General features: G+C 38.9%; 1 non-coding gene across 1 annotated transcript; it reads right to left on the bottom strand.

Moving 5' to 3' along the window:
• Positions 1 to 7,730: 7,730 nt before the first annotated feature.
• Positions 7,731 to 7,839, bottom strand: LOC125123756 (U6 spliceosomal RNA). Its single transcript, XR_007134141.1, has one exon. It is a non-coding gene; the product is annotated as a U6 spliceosomal RNA (small nuclear RNA).
• Between the last annotated feature and the right edge of the window lie 245 nt (positions 7,840 to 8,084).

Raw genomic sequence — 8,084 nt, 5'->3', positions numbered from 1 at the left:
GCAAAAGACTGGAAAACTCTAAGATGCTGATGAAAGAAATCAAATGTGACACAAACAAATGGAAAAATACACCATGCTTTTGGATTAGAAGAATCAATACCATCAAAATGACTGTACTACTCAAGGCTATCTATAGATTCAGTGCAATCCCTACCAAATTACCAATGGCATTTTTCACAGAACCAGAACAAAATTTTTTTTAATTTGTATAGAAACACAAAAGACCCCAAATAGCCAAAGCAATCTTGAAAAACAAATACTGGAAGAATCTGGGTCCCTGTGTTCAGACTATACTACAAAGCTACAGTCACCAAAACAGTATGGTACTGGTACAAAAACAGAAATCCATATCAGTGGAAGAGGATAGAAAACCCATAGATAAATCCACACACCTATGGTCAACTAATCTATGAAACTGGTGGCAAGCATATAAAATGGAAAACAGGCAGTCTCTTCAATAAGTGGGTGCTGGAAAAACTGGAAAGCCACATGTAAAAGAATGAAATTAGAACACTCCCTAACACTATACACAAAAATCAACTCAAAATGGATTAAAGACCTAAATGTAAGGCCAGATACCATAAAACTCCTAGAGGAAAACATAGGCAGAACACTATTTGACATAAATCAGAGCAATATCTTTTTTGATCCACTTCTTATAGTAATAAAAATAAAAACAAAAATAAACAAATGGGACCTAATTAAACTTTAAAAACTTCTGCACAGCAAAGGAAATCATAAAAGAAATGAAAAGACAACCTGCAGGATGGGAGAAAATCTTTGCAAATGAAGCAACAGACAAGGAATTAATCTCCCAGATATACAAATATCTCACACAACTTTATATAAAAACCCAACCAATAAAAAAAATGATCAGAAGATCTAAATAGATGTTTCTCCAGAGAAGACAGACAGATAGCCAAAAAGCACATGAAATGATGCTTAACATCACTATTAGAGAAGTGCAAATCAAAACTACAGTGAGGAACTACTTCACACCAGTCAGAATGACAATCATCAAAAAGTATACAAAAGGAGTTCCCGTCGTGGCTCAGTGGTTAACGAATCTGAGGAACCATGAGGTTGCAGGTTTGATCCCTGGCTTTGCTCAGTGGGTTAAGGATCTAGCGTTGCTGTGAGCTGTGGTGTAGGTCACAGATGGGGCTCAGATCCTACATTGCTGTGGCTCTGGCATAGGCTGGCGGCTACAGCTCCAATTAGACCCCTAGCCTGGGAAACTCCATAGGCCATGGGAGCGGCCCTAGAAGAGACAAAAAAAAAAGTATACAAAAAATAAATACTGAAGAGGTTGTGGAGAAAAGGGAACACTCCTACACTGTTGGTGGGAATTTAAATTGGTGCAACCACTACACAGAATAATATGGAGGTTACTTAAACAACTAAATATAGAACTACCATATTACCCAGCAATCCCAATCCTGAGCATATCTGGAAAAAAATAATTCAAAAAGATACATGCACTATTTGCAGTAGCCAAGACATGGAAGCAACCTAAATGTCCACTGACAGAGGAATGGATAAGGAAGATATGGTACATATACACAATAGAATATTACTCAGCCCTGAAAAAAGAACAAAATAATGCCATCTGCAGCAACATGGATATACTTAGAGATTATCACACTGAGTGAAGTAAGTCAGACAGGGAAAGGCAAATATCATATGATATGACTTATATGTGGAATCTAATAAAAATGATAGAAAAGAACTTATTTATAAAACAGAAACAAACTCACAGATTTCAAAATCAAACTTATGGTAACCAAAGGGTAAACTGTTGAGGGGAGGGCAAATTGGGATAACATATACACACTACTATATATAAAATAAATAACTAACAAGGGCCTACTGTATAGCATAGGGAGGTATCTTTGATGTTCTATAATAACTTATATGGGAGAAAAGAATGGATATATATGTATAACTGATTGATTTTGCTGTATACTTGAAACTAATACAACATTGTAAATCAACTATACTCCAATAAAAAATTTAAAACCATTAAATAATTATTTATTTATTTATTTGTCTTTTTGCCTTTTCTAGGGCCGCACCCATGGCATATGGAGGTTCCCAGGCTAGGGGTCTAATTGGAGCTGTTGCCGCCAGCCTATGCCAGAGCCACAGCAATGCCAGATCTGAGCCGCACCTGTGACCTACACCACAGCTCACAGCAATGCCGGATCCTTAACCCACTGAGCAAGGCCAGGGATCGAACCCCAACCTCATGGTTCCCAGTCAGATTCGTTAACCACTGAGCCTCAATGGGAACTCCCAATGGGAACTCATTAAATAATTAAATAAATGAATAATCTAACCACAAGGCAGAGGTTGTCATATTGGAAAAAAAAAATCCAACTCTATGCTTTCTACAGTAGACACACTTCATATTTGAATAGGAAATAGGTTGGAAGTAAAAGGAGGGAAAATTATAAGATAGCTGAAGTGACTATACAAATATCAGAGAAATTAGACCTTAAGACAAAAAAGTTATAAGGGTTGATGAAGCACATTTTATAATGAGAAAAGGATCAATCCATTAGGAAAATATAACAATTATGAACATATATGCACCTAACAATAGAGCTTTAAAATATATAAAATAGAAACTAACATAATTAAAGGGAGACATACACAATTCAGTAATAAATAGTGGAGTCTTTAATACTCCATTTTTAATAAAAGCAGAAAATCAACAATGACACAGAAGATTTGAACAACACTGTAAACCAACTAGACCTAATACACATCTATAAAATGTTTTATCCAATAACATCAGTGAATGCTCTGACAGGTCTGGGCAAATTAAATTAAAAATCTTATGGTAAGTATTCACCATTCTAAATTAAGAACATTTATGATTCATGGGAAGGGGTCAAAATATTAACATTAACAGGGGTATAGAAGAAGTTGATTCCAACCTTCATGGATGACTTTGAAGGGTTCAAGACTTCAGTGGAAGAAGTAAGTGAAATTAGAAACTAGAATTAGAAATGGAGGCTGAAGATGAGAGTGAATTCTGTAATCTCATGACAAAATTTTAATGGATGAGGGTTACTGCCTAGGGATAAGCAAATAAAGTGGTTTCTTTTTTTCTTTTTTTTTTTTTTTGTCTTTTTGCCTTTTCTAGGGCCGCTTCTTTGGCATAGGGAGGTTCCCAGGCTAGGGGTCCAATCAGAGCTGTAGCCACCAGCCCACACCAGGGCCACAGCAACACTGGATCTGAGCCGAGTTTGCAACCTACACCACGGCTCATGGCAACACTGGATCCTTAACCCACTGAGAAAAACCAGGGATCAAACCCACAACCTCATGGTTCCTAGTTGGATTCATTAACCACTGAGCCACGACGGGAACTCCTAAAGTGGTTTCTTGAGATGAAATCTGCTCCTGGTGAACATGTTTTGAAGATAGCTGAAATGACAACAAAGGATTTAGAATATTACATAAACTTAATTGATAAAGATTTGAGAAGATTGACTCCAACTTTGGAAGAAGTTCTACTGTAGTAAAATGCTATCAAACAATATTGCATGGTACGGAGAACTCACTCGTGAAAGGAAGAGTCAATTGATGGGGCAACCTTCATTGTTATCTATTTTAAGAAATTGCCACAGCCACCCCAACCTCCAGCAACCACCACCCTGATCAGTCAGCAGCCATCAACACTGAGGCAAGACCCTCCACCAACAAAAAGATTACAACTCACTTAAGGCTCAGATGATGATTACCATTTTTTAGCAATAAAGTTCTTTTCTTTTATTTATTTACTTATTTTTGGCTACATCTGTGGCACACAGAAGTTCTCAGGCCAGGGAGCAAATCTGAGCCACAATGCTTGACAATACCAAATCCTTAACAGCTAGGCCAACAGGGAATTCCAATAAAGTGCTGTTAAGTTATGGTATGCACATTGTTTGTTTTATAATAACATTATTGTACACTTAAGAGACTACAGTACAGTGTAAAAATAATTTTATGTGCACTCAGAAGCCAAAAATTCATGTGACTGGTCTTATTGCAATATTCACTTTATTGCAGTGGTCTGGAATCAAATCCATACTATCTCCAAGATATGCTTATAAAGATGTTACAAAGTAACAGTTATATATATATGTATGTGTATATATATAATATATATATATAATATGAGAAAAGAAGGCAATAGACATTGAAATCAGAGTTCAGCAAAAAAAAAAAGTTAGTGCCCCTCTGGAAGGGAGTTTTAATTTCTTTATTATTATTATTATTTATGATTTTTTTCCATTATAGTAGATTTACAGTTTTGTCAATTTCTACTGTAGAGCAAAGCGACCCAGTCATTCATATAAATATAATATAAATATATGTGTGTGTACATATATTTATGTGTGTGTGTATGTATATATTCTTTTTCTCACATTATCCTCCATCACGTTCCATCTCAAGTGACTGGATATAGTTCCCTGTGCTATACAGCAGAATCTCATTGCTTATCCACTCCAATGGAATAGATCTATTAAGAGTTTTTAATATCTAAGATACTTTCCAGCTCTAATAACTAGGATTCTAAGTTCCTAAGTCCAGATAGCTGGCATTTGGGCTACCATAAAAGTTCCAAAAGTTCCATTCTTCTTCTTGGAACAACTTCTGAATGTTTGGCTTGTCCCAGTAGTCAGACTGCTGGGGGCTGGTTTGAAGTTTACACAAGAAATAAACAAATCTGGAATAAATCTAAACAAGTGACTCCTTAGCATATTTCTAAGAGCCTCCCTCTGAGTGGACGGCTTATTGTCTTCCTCCGCCTTTTAATTCAGTTCAAATGTATATTTTGAATTTGTGCCTCCTGCCAGATGTGAGGTTTAGGTTTCTATACCTTATTCTTCTTCCAATTCAATCAACTGTTGCTGGGGCCTATTTTATGTAAAGCATCATGCTAACTGCTCTCAGAGATGCAAAAATGGGTAAACCATGATCCCTGTCAGGAGCTTATAGTCTATAAGGAGAGGCATACAAAACAACTTATTTTCATACAGAAGGAATGAAAATGGTACAAAGTAATTATAAGCTGTATACTGATGGAAAGGGGTCAGGGAAAGCTACACAGGGTCCATTCATTTCTTCTAGGCCTTGAAGGAAGAGAAGAACTTCATTAGATAAAGAGAGGAAAGGGAGTTCCCTGGTGGCTCAGCAGGTTAAGGATCCAGCTTTGTCATTACCATGGCTCTGGTGATTCCTGTGGCATGAGTTCAACCCCTGGCCCCAGAATTTCCACATGCCTCGAAAAAGGAGGGGAAGGATTTGTTTTCCCGTCTTAGGCTAAGCTCTTTGAGGGTAGAAATTATACTTTATTTATCCACATGTTCCTGAGATGTCCAGCAAAATACCCAACACAAGGGAAGAGTGCAATACATGTTTGTTCAATGAATGAATAATGAGTGGATTCTGGGTGGATAGAACAACATAAAGGAAAAGAGGGTGAAAGTGCACCTTAGGTTTGCAGCATAGTAAATGGTCTCCTGTGGTTGCTCTGAATGTAGTTTATGTGAGGAAAATTGTGGGATGAAATGGGCCATTTGAGTACCAGGTTAAGAAGGCCACACTAAGAAGTGATACTTAATTCAATGGATAGTAGTTAACTAGTTCCTCCTCTAGGGAAATAAAACACCCTCGTTCATCTTTGTAGCCTTAGTATCTAGAACAGTGCCAGGGATTTAGAAGTGAGACAACGAATGGCTAGATGAACGAATAATTTGATGATTTTTGAGAAAGGAAGTTACTCCATCCAGTCTTCTGCTTACTTTAATGATAACAATTCCTCTTATATACAATTTTATCATTACAGAAACATTTTTATTCTGTTATCTCGTTAAAAATTTTATTGATCTGCTGAACAAGTTTATTAGGAAAGAAGGGCAGGTATTATCTGCATTTCCTGGCAGATGTTATTGTTCTCATATCTAGTGTATGGAATCCAAAACTCTCCTTGCTCTGATATCCCTTCCTATACCTGAGGACTGGTGTACATGGACTTGAATCAAACAGCCGTGTTGTGAGCAGCCTCAGTCTTGCTGCACACTCACCATTCTCCAGACTTCTCTATATCCCTCCAAACAGATCCGACTCTGCAATGCAGGGATCCTTCACTCACTACTTAATGGAGAGCCTGGTAAAAATGTTCATCATGTTCCATGCAGCAGAAACTTCATCAAATTCTCCTTTAAACATTTCTGTCTTCTCCCCAAGATTCCTCACCTGACCCTTCAATTCATCTCCCTCTTTCCTCTTCTCTCTCACAATCTTGCCACCCCTTCCCACCAAAACAACCAATCAACAACAAAACCCTTAATGTTTTTTAAGCCTGCCATTTTTCAGCACAAACATTCCTTCCTGCAAAACAAAAGTCCTATTATTTTTGTTTTGTTTTGTTTTGTTTTTAATTGCCTCAAGCATACTATCTGACGTCTCATTTCATCAGTTACAGATGAAGAGGGAATGAGATTTGGTCTATGGAACTCCAGAGAACAAATTAATGAATGAATAAGAGGAAATCAGAGAGAAATAAATGTTAATTCGGTATAACTTTCTTTCTTTCTTTTTTTTTTGGTTTGGAAGAAATCTTCATTTCTCAAGTAAAATAAAAATAAAATTGCAGGAGTTCCTGTCGTGGCACAGTGGTTAACGAATCCGACTAGGAACCATAAGGTTTTGGGTTCGATCCCTGGCCTTACTCAGTGGGTTAAGGATCTGGCGTTGCTGTGAGCTGTAGTGTGGGTCGCAGAACCGGCTCGGATCCTGCGTTGCTGTGGTTCTGGTGTAGGCCGGTGCCTATAGCTCCGATTAAACCCCTAGCCTGGGAACCTCCATATACCAAGGGAGCAGCTCAAGAAAAGGAAAAAAGACAAAAAAAAATTAATAAATAAAATTGCAGCAAGAGTTGTTACTGGTATGCCTGAGTCACTTTAGGAAAATTGCTGTCAAATCTTTGCTCTTGGAGATGAACTCTTCTCCCCTCTTCACCATTTCCATCTGGACAGTCTGTTTTTCTTCACCCACAACGACACACACACAATTGCAGGAAGAAAAAAAAAAAATCCAAACAATTGGCAAACCCCAAGTTCTCTAACTAGATAGGGAGGAAAGGGAAAGAGGCTTGGAAGGACACCCCTCGTGGTGGCTTGTCCAAATGCTGGATTCTCAGCGCCGGAATGGCATTGGGATCTGGTCTAGTTTATAGACAAGGAGGCAGGGACAAGTGTAGTGAGTTGGTGACAGATTGAGGGGAAATTCGGGGCCCCGATCCTGTGCTATGACAGCTGCCACTCCAACCTGGAGGGCACAGAATATTCAGTGTGCCAGATTCCTGACACGCAGGCCCCGGCCTCTTTCCCTGGCTTCATTCCACAGGTTTCAACTCTGTGAGCTCTCGCAGCTCTTCCATCAGGTCAGCTGGCCCTTGGCAAGCGAGCTCACACTGCATGTCTATTTGAGGTGAACTGGATTTCCAACCTCACCACTGCTCTGGGCAACAAAGCCCAGGCTTGGGCTCCACCCCAAAAGCCGCATGGTTCCAGACCTCGTGCCACCAGGCTATGAGTCTGTCCCTGAGATGGGACCCTCTCCTTTCCCCCCAGCCTGTCACACAACCCACCTGAGCTCTTCCTGTCCCTGCCCAGAGAGAGCTACCTGGGGGTTAGTAACAGTCTCACATAAGTACTAAGAGAAAAATGAAAAATATGGAATGCTTCAAGAATTTGTGTGTCACCTTTGTGCAAGGGCCATGCTGATCTTTTCCATACCGTTTTCCAATTTTAGTATATGTGCTGCCGAAGCAGGCACCAATATAACTTTCTAATAGAACAATCCAATAATGGAACTGGTTGCTTTAAAAAGCAGTGAGCTCCCTGTCACTACAAGTATTCAGGCGGGTCAGCTCCAAGTGCTGATCTCTGAAACCACATGTGACAGCCCTGCATATTTGAAAGACAGCGATCCTGTTGGCCCAAATCTTCTCTTCTCTAGGTTAAACATCTCCACCTCCCTCAAGATTCCTTATGTGATATGACTTTTTAGTATCCTGTTAT

The sequence above is a fragment of the Phacochoerus africanus genome, chromosome 3 (assembly GCF_016906955.1).
Source record: "Phacochoerus africanus isolate WHEZ1 chromosome 3, ROS_Pafr_v1, whole genome shotgun sequence".
In the NCBI taxonomy this organism is placed as follows: Eukaryota; Metazoa; Chordata; class Mammalia; order Artiodactyla; family Suidae; genus Phacochoerus; species Phacochoerus africanus.
This window is presented reverse-complemented; position numbering and strand designations above follow the sequence as displayed.